This window comes from Lissotriton helveticus, chromosome 2_1 (assembly GCF_964261635.1).
Source record: "Lissotriton helveticus chromosome 2_1, aLisHel1.1, whole genome shotgun sequence".
Classification (NCBI taxonomy): domain Eukaryota; kingdom Metazoa; phylum Chordata; class Amphibia; order Caudata; family Salamandridae; genus Lissotriton; species Lissotriton helveticus.
Window position 1 is genome coordinate 1,196,382,191 of NC_136059.1, and position 14,406 is coordinate 1,196,396,596.

Below are 14,406 nucleotides of genomic sequence, written 5' to 3' on the forward strand. Positions count from 1 at the left end.
GTAGATCCTTTAATCAAGGAGAGGTAAAGGTCAGAAATGAGAGTTACTGGGTGAGATTTGAGAATTCTGTGTTTGAGGCTTTTCAATGCATTTTCATAAGTCTGGGCAGTGAACTCTGCCCGGGGTGTGGAGTTTTCAGACTTTTCTGCACTCCGCGTTACGCGGACCTCGCAGAGTTCCAAAAAATACCGCTCCGCATTGCAGAGCAGAGTTTTTCCCCTTGCTCGCGTTCATCAATGTTAAGTTGGCGAGCACGAGCGGGGAAAATCCACCTCCCGGCGATAATTTTCCTTGTTCGCGATCGTCAACATCAAGTTGGTGAGCGAGAACTTGGAAAATCAACCTCCCTGGTGAGATTTCTTAACGTGGACGGTCAGATTTCTTATTGCAAGTGGTCACTTACGCTCACGACCAGTTTGCGTTGAGAAACGATCAGTTCGCATTGAGAAAGCTGCTGCCCTTGTAAAAATCTACTCGAGCGGCAGAAAGAAAGCAGCACCCACTTGCGCTGTGCATGGTGCCATTCACTGTGATTGCACTGTGCAGACAAGCACCTGGCACTGAAAATCCCAGCGAACAGCATTTATCTAACGCACTCCAGCGCTTGGGGTGCTCCGCGTCGTGCGGATGAGTTTTTTTTGCACTTCGCAGAGTTCAACTCCGCAAACTGCGACCAGACTTAGTTTTCAGAAAGACTAGGTGGGTATTTAATAATAAATGCATTGAGGCCTAATGATACTAGCTTGATCCATGAGTTAGAGTCCATTATGTTGAGTGGTAGAGAACCCAAGTAGAGAGGTGGTGGGGGGAGATGAGCGAGTCTCAGATACCCCTGGAGCTACTAAGTAGCTGTGCAGGACCCCTATTGCCAAGATAGGGGTCTTAGAGGAAGCTGTCGCTAATGGAAAACACGTCTGAGGAACCTATTCAGCTCACCCTAATTTGTTAGAGGCGGCCATGACGTTGGGTGATAGTGGACCTTAGTAGAGACGTGGAGGGGGGGATGAAGGAGGAAGATTGCCTGCGGTCTCAAAACCCATGGTGCACTTATGTAGCTGTGTTGGACCCCAATTGTCAAGATAGGGATCTTAGAGGAAGCAATCCCCGGTAGGAAACATTCAGAGGAACCTCTTTCAACTCACCAGAGCCCAAAATTTGCGAGGTGGCCACAAAACACAGAGGTCCATCTTAAAACATTCAGACAAGGGAATATATTGCCGAAATAGAGATCATAAAGGTCACTGCTCCTCGAAGAAAGCACTTCCAAAATGCCAGAAGGGAGGCTCTTTCAGCTCAAAGAGACACTAATTAGCGAGAGGGGACCAAGGAACATAGAAGTCCAATTTAATCAAAGAAAAAAGAGGTTCTATTGGCCTCCAGAGGTGAGCTTGCGGACCATCATAGTAGAAAAGCCAAGCCCATCTAGTAAGGAGGCTTGTGGTAGTCCCTCTTTTATTTTCAAGCCTGGACAAGGGGGTCCATTTTGAAGAAGGATCCTCAAAAGGCAAAGGGGGGAAGTCTCCCACAAGATGGAAGGCAGTTACTTCAAAAGTCCCAACTGGAGAAATGCAATAGATCAGCAGGCGCTTGGCTGTATAGACCCCCGCCTGTATAGACACCCTTGTGGCACCTCCTGGCATAACAAGTTCCACGGAGAGAACCGAACGTTAGCACTCTCCAGCCTCTCAGGGGCCCCCCACTTAGGGACTCTTACAGGGGGCCAGCCAGCAGCCACGGGTGCTTGTGCAGAGGTGAAGCATGCCACCAGGCATGCGGCAAAGCAGTCGTTCTCCACCAGCTTCTGGAGCACAGGGGGAGCGTGCGGTCAATCCCTTGAGCACTGTGACCGGGGTCTGCTGCGGTCACTCAAAGTCAGAGGTAGAGGCCTGGCCACAGAGGGCCCAGCAGCAACCTCGGGAGGAATGACTCAGCCTATCGTCATCAGAACCCAAGACACGGGACTCCTACCTGCGGCCGGCTTGGAACCACGGCTGCGAGGTCGGAAGCGTCACCAGAAACACTTCACCAGGGGTAGCTGAGGGATCAGCCAAAGTATACCGCTACTCGAACTCTGCCGCCTCTCAAACTGTAAGTGTGAATACCTGCCACTCGAAAGCAAGGGAAGCCGGGCTAATGCAGGGATATTCCCAAAAACGAGATCCTGAGCCCCGGAGCTTGCGTTAAGCAGCTCCTGCTTCCACCGCTATCTTGAACTTTGACCAAAGAAGGGGAAAGGTTATATTCAGTGCTGGTCTAAGAGAGAGACTCCCAAAACAGGAGCATGAAGGTAAATGGAAACAACAGTAGTGACACTGACGATAGCTTGTTGGATGGGTTGCTATCTGAGCGTCTGCCACCTTTTAATTCACAATCAGGGGACTGAGGCAAGATTTGGGATGTGCAGAAACTGTGGGAAGCACCCCAGCTCAAGTGGGTCCTGGTATAGGAGTTGTGGGAAGGATATCAACAGGAGTAGGGGGGCAGGAGTGTCCACCTTAGGAGGTATGGAATAGAACAGAGTTATCACTGCTTCACGGTTGCTGGAGGCTCTTACAGTACCGGTCACTATTGGACCTGTGGTTCCTGTGTATGATCCAAACTCAGTGGGAAACCTTAGTCAGCAACAGCCCATACAGGTTGAAGGAACTGGATTGGGAAGAACAGGGAGCATAAGTGGAAATTGTCTAGCCTTAGTGCGTAGGCAGTCTAGTACCCCTCTAGCAGCTATTGTCGATCCTTTGAGAATACGCATTGGTTCAAGTTCTATACGGTCTATACCTATGGCAAGCACTAGTTCAGACCTGAAGATGTGGGAAACTCCAGTGAGAGGACTGATTGGTGTGGCCTTGGAAACAAGTGCACGTCTGGGAGTCGCTGGTAATCAGCATGTCTTGGATGTTTCAGAATTAGAATCCTGGTTGAGAGACCACAGTAACAGCAAGGAGGGTCAGAGTAGTGCATCAAGTCATGGTACCATCAAGGCTGCAGTGAAAGCGAAGCAATTGAATGTGGTGAGGCTGAAGGCTGAGGTAGACGAGGTCATCAGTTGGAATTTACCTTTAGACAGGATAGAGACCTATGAGCCAGATAACCTGTTGTTTGTAGTGAAGGATGTCACCAGCAGGGCGAAACAAGCAGATGAGAAATTTTCAGAGTTGGCTCAGAGGTACTGAGTGGACTTGTCTTGAACGAAAATGTCACAGGGAAATCATAGGCTAAACTACGGTGACCAGGAGCTGGAGGAAAAGAGAGTGATGGGATTAAAGACACATATACAAGAGTTGATCAGAGCGATAAGGGCTTGGAGTATGCTGGATAAGTGGGAGGAAAGATGGTCGAAGAAGAAGAATGTGAGGAAGGTGACAGGGGAAACACCACCTCCAGGAAGGGGAACACCAGGAGTTGAGGCATACCCACTATGGGAAGTGTCGACTGGAGGGTATGTGCTTGTCCCTTGGAGTAGGTAGTACCTTGCTGCATTTACAAATGATTTTCTCAGGTTGAGGGAGAAGCGTGCCGAGTGGTACAAGCAGGTTGATTGCTTTGTTAAGGTCTCAAAGCTGTTCTGGATTGACTTGAACACCTTGTTCAAAATTGTGGTTCCTACTGATCTGTGGTCTACATGCAAAATAAATATGGAGTGGACTGCTACTGAGCCAGAGAGGGATCCAGTGATTCATGGTGCTTCACCAGTGGTTATGAAAAGTACGTGCAGGTGATCACATGATTGTAGTCCAAAATAGCTCCTCAAGACATCTATTTGGTTAAGATCGATCAAACGAGCCAGGAACCTAAAGAGTCTGTGCATGCTTATTATGAGAGGCTATTACAAACCTTTAGGCAGCACAACAGGTTAGATACACTCGACCCTAAAGATATCAGGCAATTCGTATAAAAATTTGTGATAGTATTGAGGCCGGTAATCAGCCTCATGATCCAGCAATACTTAATCTGCTGGTAAGGCTGTGGATGAAATTCTTCAGTGTGCCTGGCATTGCAGTGATGAGGTGGATTCCAAGAATAGGAGGATAAAAGAGAAGTTAATGCCGTTACAAATGCAAAGTGCACAGAAGAAAGAGCAGGTGTAGGCAATGGAGAGCAGTAGTTTACAGTCAAGGGAATGTTCCAGGAGGAGTTCAAGTAACATCAGCCACAGGACAGACCGGACAGGGAAGCAGAAGAGGTGTCCCCATAGATCCCAAAACAGGAATAGACATTGCGACCCTAAAAAAGACCACTGCTTATCATTTTTATAACAAGGTCAGGCATTGAAAGCATGAGTGTCACTTAAATCCTGTGAATGGGGTAAATCAGTTACCAAGCTGATAGATTTGAGAGACAATGTCTCTCCAGTGGTATGGGACTACTAAAGAGAGGAAATCAGACTGATTCAAGGAGTTAAAGCAGTTTGCATACAGATCAAGCCTAATGCAGTATGAGAACACCTCAGTATAACCTGACACCAGAAACAGTGGCAGGGATTACACCTGTAATTGAGTCCATAATAGCGCAGTGGATTATATTTTTTTAAAGATTATAAACAACTTCATTTTTTATTTAAAATTCATAAAAAATGCATGATAAGCTACGCAGTTCATTGAAAAACTGAACGAGAATCGGGAACAGTAGACAACATGTTTACTTATGTGCACCAGACAATTGAAGCAGTCCATTAAATTGCACTTTTTGCTGCGGCAACACCACAGGGCCACCTTTTGACTGGTTCGTAGTAGCTTCTGAAACATGTAGTGTTTCCACTATTAGCCTGGGCTCAATCAGCAAAGACCAGCTCTTGGTTATCATTGTGTCGTGAGGTATAGTATACTCAATCAGACGTCCTCTGCCTTCTGACTCATAGACTAGATCAAACTTTCCTGGTATTTTCACTGCTCCTGAAGCTGAAGATAACTCAAGGTCCAATTCTTGGGTTACTGGACTGTAGTTTATTATTTTTCCTTCCTTATATTCGGACACTTCTGGGCTGTAGTTTTCAGCGAATTCCAAAAGCTTAAAGGCATAGCAATGTAATCTCTCTTTGGATTCTCAGGAGGGTTCTGAATAATTATAGATTTGTTTGTAACACTGTGATTTAATTGCTGTTGCTTCACATTTTCAGTGCTGTAATCATTAGGGAAGTGATTGGAAATTCCTTGTCCTCTTCCCCTCAACCTCCCACAAAATCCAGGGCCTCTTGAACCCCTAAAATGAACAGTGTTGTGTCCTCTTCCACATCCTCTTGCCATTCCCCTTCCTATACTTTTCGGGTTTTAGCCTGGTCCATGGTATACAGTCAAAATATCGAGTTTTTAATATCGATTTGCATTAATATTGATTAAAAAATATAGAATGGACACAATATCGACTGGACAGAATATAGACTACAAAAATATCGAATAGGATAGCATTAATATCGAATCAAAAATATAGAATGGACATAATATCGAATGGACAGAATATAGCTAACAAAAACATAGAATGGACAGAATATCGACTACAAAAAATATAGAATGGACAGAATATAGACTACAAAAATATCGAATTTGAGGTAAGTAAGTTAATATCAATTTTTAAAGTGTTTTTATGTTAGTATATGTTTGAAAAGTGTATATTTTATTTATATTAATTAATTATTTGTATGGTATTTAATTTTTGCGTGATATAATTCTGTAGCGGGTTGTGGGTTTATAGGGGAATAGGGTGGGAAGTAATTTAATTATAATTAATTAAATATGTTAATGTATTTATTGGTATTTATTTTGAATTAATTGGTAATTAATTATTAATTGGTAATTAATTAAAATATAATTAGTAATTAATTTTTATTAATTGATTAATTGATAATCATGCTAATTTTAGAAATGTATTTTCTGTTGCGAGTTGTGGGTTTACAGGGGAATAGGGTGGGAAGTAATTTAATTATAATTAATTAAATATGTTAATTTATTTATTGGAATTTATTTTGAATTAATTGTTAATTAATTATTAATTGGCAATTAATTTAAATTAATAGATTAATTGATAAATATGTTAATTTTAGTAATAAATTTTCTGTAGCGGGTTGTGGGTTTATAGGGGAATAGGGTGGGAAGTAATTTAATTATAATTATTTAAATATGTTAATTTATTTATTTGTTTTTATTTTGAATTAATTGTTAATTAATTATTAATTGGTAATTAATTAAAATATAATGGGTAATTAATTTTAATTAATTTATTAATTGATAATTATGTTAATTTTATTAATTTATTTTCTGTAGTGGGTTGTGGGTTTATAGGGGAATAGGGTGGGGAGTAATTTAATTGTAAGTAATTCTATTTTTAAATTCTTATATTTTTTTGTCTAATTTTTAATTATTTTTTAATTTATTGTTAATTTTTAAATCATTTGTATTAGTAGGTAACTTATTTTTATTAATTAATTTGTATTTGTATTTTTAATTGATTAATTAATATATTATATAAAAGTGTTAATTAGTTTAATTCATTGATAATTGGTATTCATATTTATTTTATTTTTATTTATATATGAAGTATTTACTTTCCCTACTGTTGCACTCACTGGAGTGGGAATAGTAATTTTTACCCTCCTGCTATCCAACGCTTTCCCTACTGTTGCACTCTCTGGAGTGGGAATAGTAATTTTTACACCTACGCTATCCAACGCTTTCCCTACTGTTGCACTCTCTGGAGTGGGAATAGTAATTTTTACCCCTACGCTATCCAACGCTTTCCCTACTGTTGCACTCTCTGGAGTGGGAATAGTACTTTTTACCCCTACGCTATCCAGCGCTTTCCCTACTGTTGCACTCTCTGGAGTGGGAATAGTCATTTTTACCCTTTCCGCTATCCTACGGTAAAAATATTGTAGATTTTTCATTAATATTACGTTTATATATATATATGTATTACCAAATCAATTTGTATGTTTGTTTTTTTTGCTTACATTAATTATTTATTAATTTTAAGGTTATTTAAGTATTTTAAGCATGTTTAAGTTAATTATATTTATTATTTCATTAATTTGTAATTAATTTAAAGCATTTTAAAAAATTCGATATTTTGACTAACTATATTTTTTACATCGATATTTTTGATTCGATATTTTTGTACTTACCCGTTTGGAGATAGGCGGTCGATATTTTGGTATTCTATATTTTTACCTCGATATTTTGGTAGGTCGATATTTTGACATTCTATATTATGTCAGTGATCCCTGGTCCATATAAGGCAGTTAGTTTTGACCATCACCATTTCCTGCAAGGGAAGGTACTGGTATAGGTTTTTTTTTATAACAAAGCTGTCTGAATCAAAGGAATCCGAGCTCTCAGAGCTCTCGGAGTTGGCTGAAACCTTCTGTTTATGCTTTGGTACGGCATCTGTGAAATGACTGTGTGTTTGTGTTCTCTTCTTGTCCAGTGTGCTGCCATTCCTTTCTTTTACTGATATCAGAGTCGGAGCTAGATGATGAAGGTTTACCTGTTATACTAATTACAGGTTTAACGGCAGGACCCCGTTTGGAAGCCATAGCATTTTTTGTGGCAGTCTCTGTAGTTGCATTTGCAGTAACAGGCTGGGGAACATATTTTTTCTCAATGAACGCTGGGGACTTGCTAGAAAGCCGTTTTAGTTTCTACTGGCCTTGTTGCTACTGAGAGATGATGTACTTGAGGAATCACTCCTACCTGTCCTGAAGATCTACAACTTTATTTTTGGGAAATATTTACTTTTTTAGAGTTGACAGAATCATCTAAAACCTTCTTTTCTTTACCTTTGGTGATATTTGTCACATCTGTTTTCTTATTTTCTAGCTGTATCGCTTTGCTTCGGTCTTTCTTTTCTGTTTTCTTCTGATTTATATCAGCATTGTTTTTTTCAGGGCTAGAATCCTGAGTTCCTTCAGAGCTACTTTTCCTTTTCTTTGATTTTTTCTTCAACTCTCTACCTTCAAAATGTAGACTCTTTGACGGTGAGGTTTCAAAATTGTGTTTTCTCTTCTTTTGATGTAAGTCTTCTTCCTTTTCCCACACCTGCGCAGCTCTTTTGCTGGCTTTTCTTGCAGACCAGATGGCATCGTCTCCAGTGTCAAAGGCTTCATAAGTAACTTCTTCAAGCTTCACTCACTCCGATGGCCTCGGACGGGGGTAGGAGACACTCCTGTAAGTAGAGGCGTGAGGTGCGAGCGTTGGCTGAAGTCAAAGCAGGTGCAGATCAGGCTGCTGAGGGCGGTTACCAAGCTGCACCTGCTTAGGTCGAGCAGCAGCCAGCACTGGCAGCTCTCGGGAGTACTGGGTGGAGGATAATCAAAGAAAAGCCGGAGCCGAAGAGAGACCCCACCCGGCACTGACATGCTGCAGGAGGCAGGGCATTCTAAAGGAGATCATGGAAAGTCTGTGCAATTCATCCATTATGGGATTGCAGAAACCAAGCGGTAAATATCGCATTGTTCAGGACCTTAGAAAGGTAAATAACATCGTGATTCTTTGCTGTCCCGTGTTACTGAATCCATCTGTGATCCTGTTTCAGATTGCACACAAGGCTGAGTCGTTCATGGTGATTGACCTCTGTCAGGCCTTTTTAGGTCTCGCCTGTCGATGCGCATGCGCATCGAGCAAGCGAGACTATGGGGGCTTATCCACTCTTTGTCCAACTTGCAAGGAATCGTGGCGATTCCTTGCAGTGCCCGTGACTTTTAAGCTCAATGCGCATGCGCATTGAGCTTAAAAGCGCGTGCACATGCCCCCAGCCGCCTGCCTTGCCTACTCTCCCGCCCCCTCACTTCTTGATTGCACGGCCGCTAGGCCGTGCCTCCCCTACTCTCCTCCTCCTACTCTCCTCCCCTCGCCGTCTGTTCCCGCACTCCTCCCACAGCCCCGCTCCGCCCCCTCCCCTGCCTGGTCGCGTCGCATTTCTCCTCCCCCCAGCCGCCTGCCTTGTTTATATTTGTATTTAGTCATTTGCATCCTCAGTTTCTTGAAGAGTAACAACTTGCTAGTATGTAAAAAAACAAAAAAACGCTGCATACAATATTACAAGCGAAAACATAAGTATTATTTTTGACCCAGGATCTGTGACTGCGTTATCTTGCTGACGGGACTGCAAAACATGCAGTCTCTTGCGTCACTTCTTAGCCTCCATATGTCCAGGTCTTCTTGAGGAATATCGTCCTATAAGCACACCAACTGCGAAACGTACTAAACATGAGGTTCGACAGTCCCACTTGTGAACAAGTGCTTCGAAAACCAGTCAAAGGAGCAGCTCGTCCCCACCAGTGCAAAGACTGGTAACCGGCGCAGGTCCACCCAAATGCACACAATATAGCCAGTCAGGGCTCCGAGTGCCACTGCCTTACCCACTACAAATTAACATGGAAGCCAAGCCGTTCCAAACGAACGCATACAAAAGCAGTATTTTCTTTCTGCCGCTCGCCAGTCAGACTGCAGGAGTACAGACCAGCCCCCTCCACCAAAGGCCACCCGAGAGGTATACATCTCATTAAGCGCCCGCAATCACTTTGGCGGCAACACTTTGATGACCTCAGTGAGCCTCTTGGTGTAAACATCCAGCCCTTCCATGAGCCCTCACAGAGTCCAGGTCTGCCCGCACATGCCTTTGAAATGTCTCTCAAGGACAGACAACTGCCTACTGGGGTGAGCTAACCCTTTCAATGCCTCTTTGATAAACACCTTTACCTCATCCTGCAGAGGCTCCTCGAGACCCCCTGACATTTCCGCCACTCTTTTAAAGGCAGCTACACAGACTGTTTGGCTTCTGTGTCTGCCTGCTCACTTCCTCTCCTCTTTCCCACATTGCTTTCAACCCCAAATTAAACACAGCAAATTAAGCTTTCAACATCGCCATGCAGACCCAGCCCACAAACATGGTTTATTCTGATCTTTTTTTAATCACACACGTAGGCCCCCGCTCCGCCCCCTCCCCTGCCCGCCGTGTCGCATTTCTCCTCCCCCCTCCCCTTATCTGCCTTCCCTCCGTCTGTTCCCTCTCCCCGCTCCGCCCCCTCCCCTGCCCGCCGTGTCGCATTTCTCCTCCCCCCTCCCCTTATCTGCCTTCGCTCCGTCTGTTCCCTCTCCCCGCTCCGCCCCCTCCCCTGCCCACTCTCCCTTTCTATTCTCCTTTACCACTCCACTCTGGACTCCTTCATTTTGTGCTGTTTGACATATTTCTTCTCTCATCCAACTCTTCTGCGGGCTCCCCTCCTTCCCACTGTAGTTTGCAACAAATCCATCCTCCTTAAACCGTGTACACCATTTGCCTTTCACCCCTCCATTCCCTCTCCTGTCGCTCCCTTTAAATTCCCCCCTCCTTCCTTTTACTACCACTTTCCCTCTTTGTCACAAAAAAACCCTTTTATTCACTCGCTTTTCGTCTCTTTCTCCCCTCCTCTCCTCCTATTCTTTTCCCTTACCCTGCCTTTTCTCCCCCTTTTGTCTTTCGAATCCCACTCTCTCTCCCTCCCCTCACCCCCTCTCATTCCCCAACCCATTTCAGAGCTCAGTTCCGGAAGTGCCTCTTGGCAGCCATGAGCTGCTGGGTAATTGCGCGTTTTGTAGCATTCCCAAAATGCATCTTTGACAGCTTGTCCAATGCTTCAATCTCTCCCCCAAACCTAGTGGGGCAAGTGCTTCGCTGCGCGCCGCAGCGGCGCTCCAGCGCGCCGGTAATGTTTCCAACCCACTGATATATCATAAGCGCCATGTGCTGTTTTGTGGCTGAATTTTTTTTTAAAAAGGGGAGCGGATATTAAACATCATACGGTATGTTAATGTCCAGTACGCCTGGATAAACATTGAAGACTTTGCTCTGACTCCAGCGTGTGGGCTACGAGATAATTAACCTTTTCCAACCATCCCTGTATTTTTTCTGGATGTCCACTTCTACAATGTTAACGGCGGTGCACTGTTCCGTTTGTTGATTCGACTCTGCTGAGATAACACAGCCCCCTCCCCTGCCCGCCGTGTCGCATTTCTCCTCCCCCTTCCCCTTCTCTCTCTTCTCTGACATGCAGTGTGCGGCCCTAACTGAAGTAGTGTAAACCCCGGCGCACAATAGCCAACACCCTCACTCACCCTCAACCCCTCACCCTCACTCACCCTCAACCCCTCACCCTCACTCACCCTCAACCCCTCACCCTCACCCTCACTCACCCTCACCCTCACTCACCCTCAACCCCTCACCCTCAATCCCTCACCCTCACTCACCCTCACTCACCCTCACCCTCACTCACCCTCAACCCTTCACCCTCACTCACCCTCACTCACCCACCCTCACTCACCCTCACTCACCCTCACTCACCCTCACTCACCCTCACTCACCCTCACTCACCCTCACCCTCACTCACCCTCAACCCCTCACACTCAACCCCTCACCCTCACTCACCCTCAACCCCTCACCCTCACTCACCCTCAACCCCTCACCCTCAACCCCTCACTCACCCTCACTCACCCTCAACCCCTCAGCCTCACCCTCACTCTCACTCACCCTCACTCACCCTCAACCCCTCAGCCTCACCCTCACTCTCACTCACCCTCACTCACCCTCAACCCCTCAGCCTCACCCTCACTCACCCTCACTCACCCTCACCCTCACTCACCCTCAACCCCTCACCCTCACTCACCCTCACTCACCCTCAACCCCTCACCCTCCCTCACCCTCACCCACCCTCAACCCCTCACCCTCACCCTCACTCACCATCAACCCCTCACCCTCACTCACCCTCAACACCTCACCCTCACTCACCCTCACCCTCACTCACCCTCAACACCTCACCCTCACTCACCCTCAACCCCTCACCCTCACCCTCACTCACCCTCAACACCTCACCCTCACTCACCCTCAACCCCTCACCCTCACCCTCACTCACCCTCAACCCCTCACCCCCTCACCCTCACTCACCCTCAACCCCTCAGCCTCACCCTCACTCTCACTCACCCTCACTCACCCTCAACCCCTCAGCCTCACCCTCACTCACCCTCACTCACCCTCACCCTCACTCACCCTCACTCACCCTCACTCACCCTCAACCCCTCACCCTCCCTCACCCTCACCCACCCTCAACCCCTCACCCTCACTCACCATCAACCCCTCACCCTCACTCACCCTCAACACCTCACCCTCACTCACCCTCACCCTCACTCACCCTCAACACCTCACCCTCACTCACCCTCAACCCCTCACCCTCACCCTCACTCACCCTCAACACCTCACCCTCACTCACCCTCAACCCCTCACCCTCACCCTCACTCACCCTCAACCCCTCACCCCCTCACCCTCACTCACCCTCAACCCCTCACCCCCTCACCCTCACTCACCCTCAACCCCTCACCCCCTCACCCTCACTCACTCACCCTCACTCACCCTCACTCACCCTCACTCACCCTCACTCACCCTCAACCCCTCAACCCCTCACTCACCCTCAACCCCTCACTCACCCTCACCCTCACTCACCCTCACCCTCACTCACCCTCACTCAGCGCAACCACAGCATCTTCACTAAATATATTTAATAAACTTTAAGCTATTGGCAATATAAAATAAAATCCATTTTATTTACGTATTAATTATTAATTGTTTTTTAAAGCCATTGATTTTTTTTATATCAATACATATAAGTCACATATAAGTCCCGTTAATACAAAACATGTTGCTTTACAAATGCTAGAGGTGTCACATTTACAAAAATTATAACTATTGGCTTTGTAAAGAAGAAAGCTATTAATTTAGCTATTTAGAAAAAACAACACATAAATAAAAAACAAAAAAATAAATAACACCTATAGCTCAAACTTTCCTACTGTGAGACCTATTGCATTTCCAATGCTTGTTCTTTATTCCATTGGATGAGGAGAGCCATTTTTATTTGCTTTCTGTCTCACGAATTGTGTCTTAATGTGGTGTTGTATCCCTCAAGGGTATACTGAAAGTCCGTCCATATTCAATCAGGTTTTGAAAAAGAACCTTGAGAGCTTGAATCTGCCCCAAAGCTCAGTGTTATTCCAGTACATAGACGACCTCCTCAATGTGTCTGCCACACATGAGGCTTTAAAGGAAGATACTATTGCTTTACTGATCCATCTGACAGACAACGGGCATAAGGTGTCCCAGAGTAAACTTCAGTACTGTCTGACTGAAGTACAGTATTTGGGTCATGAAATCGAAAGAGGCAAGAGGAAGGTGTCACCAGTGCGAATGGAAGTGATCATGAAAATGAATTGACACAGCACACAGAAAGAGGTCAAGATGTTTCTGGAAATGGTTTGCTACTGCCGACAATGGATTCCTAATTTCTCCTTGATGGAGAAGCCTTTGCAGATGCTGACCCATAAAATTGTGTGGGATTCAGTACCTTGGAATAACGAGTGTCTGTTTACTTTCCTGAAGTTCAGAGAGTCTCTATGTTGCTCCAGCTTTACGAATGCCTGATTACAACAGAGAATTCTTATTATTCGTACATGATCAGGAAGTTTGTGCTCTTTCTGTACTCACCCAGACACATGGAGGTGCCCATGGACCAGTGGCCTAATGCTCATCTACATTTGATCCTCTAGCTTCAGCGTTGCCCGGATATCTCAAATCCGTTGCCGCAACAGGCCTCAGTGTTGAACCATGTGAGAGCATTGTAACGGGACATCCACTTACTGTATATGTACCGCATTCAGTTGAGCTCCTGATGACGAGGACCAAAACACAGCATTTGACAAATAACAGGTTGACAAGATATGAGCAGGTGTTGTTCAACGCAGAAAACGTGACTCTGAAGCGATTTTCTGTATAGAATTCTGCTACCTTTTTACCTGTTCCAAATGCTGATGGCGAAGATTGTGAAGATCATGACAGTCGGGATGTTACTGAGCTTTGCACCAAGCCAAGACCTGACATTGTTGATGAACCATTGTCTGATCCAGATCAAGTCATTTTTATTGATGGTTCATGTTGAAGAGACAATGAAGGTAACCTGAGAGCAGCGTTTGCTGTATGTACCATTTTTGGAGTGGTGGAAACCGCTTGCTTACAGGGAGTACACTCCGCACAAGTAGTTCAAATCATTGCCTTGACCAGTGCAAGTCTTGTCTCTGAACAAGATCGGAATCACTATCTACAACGATAGCCAGTACACTTTCAGTGTGGTTCATGACTTCTGACAGCTATGGTTGCAAAGAGGGTTCCTAATGTCATCACGCTCCTCCATTAGGAATGGGAAATATGTGAAACAACTGTTGGAAGCATTGCAAATACCAAGCAAAGGGCCTGTCATTAACTGTGCAGCCCATGGAAGAGGAGACAACTTTGTTACCACGGGAACAGATATGCTGATGAAGTTGCTCACTTTTGTGCTACACATGCGTGTATTTTCAATGGGGAATACATTAGCGAGAGCACAGAGAAGACCAA

General features: G+C 45.0%; 1 protein-coding gene and 1 pseudogene across 1 annotated transcript in view; both read right to left on the minus strand.

Annotated features, from left to right (window-relative positions):
* Positions 1-14,406, minus strand: part of BANK1 (B cell scaffold protein with ankyrin repeats 1) — a 2,434,538-nt gene that overhangs the window by 1,401,561 nt on the left and 1,018,571 nt on the right. The window lies entirely within an intron of this gene.
* Positions 4,639-8,347, minus strand: LOC144819130 (coilin-like; annotated as a pseudogene).